Genomic DNA, 506 nt, shown 5'->3' with positions numbered 1-506 from the left:
GGGTGGACAGGTCTCTTTCCCTCTGGAGGCTCTAGGGGAGAATCTATTTCCTGCCTTTTCCAGCTTAGGCAGGTTTCCTTCATTCTTTGGCTCAGGCCTGTGCATCACTCCAACCTCAGCTTCTATTGTCATGTCTCCTTCTCTAACACTGACCCTACCAGTCAAAAGGACCCTTATGATTACATTGGGCCCTCCTGGATAATTCAGGAGACTCTCCTCATCTCAAGATCATTAACTTATCACATCTGCAAAACCACTTTGGCCATGGAAAGTAACACATTCACAGGTTACAAGGATTAGGACATGAACATTTGGTGGGGGGCATTATTCTGCCTACCAAAATGGGGGGTCAATTGTTCCTTCCATCATAAAAAATTAATTTGCATATGTACAGATTAAAATCATTTGCATTGCCATTGGTTATCTTTAATTTACAAAATTATAAAATAGCACAAAGACAATGAAAGGTGCAGACACATGCGGGAATAATCCAGAAGGTAGTGCTT

This window comes from Lipotes vexillifer, unplaced genomic scaffold (genome assembly GCF_000442215.2).
Source record: "Lipotes vexillifer unplaced genomic scaffold, Lipotes_vexillifer_v1.1 scaffold434, whole genome shotgun sequence".
NCBI lineage: Eukaryota > Metazoa > Chordata > Mammalia > Artiodactyla > Lipotidae > Lipotes > Lipotes vexillifer.
The sequence above is the reverse complement of the archived record's forward strand: the minus strand, read 5'-3'. Positions refer to the sequence as shown.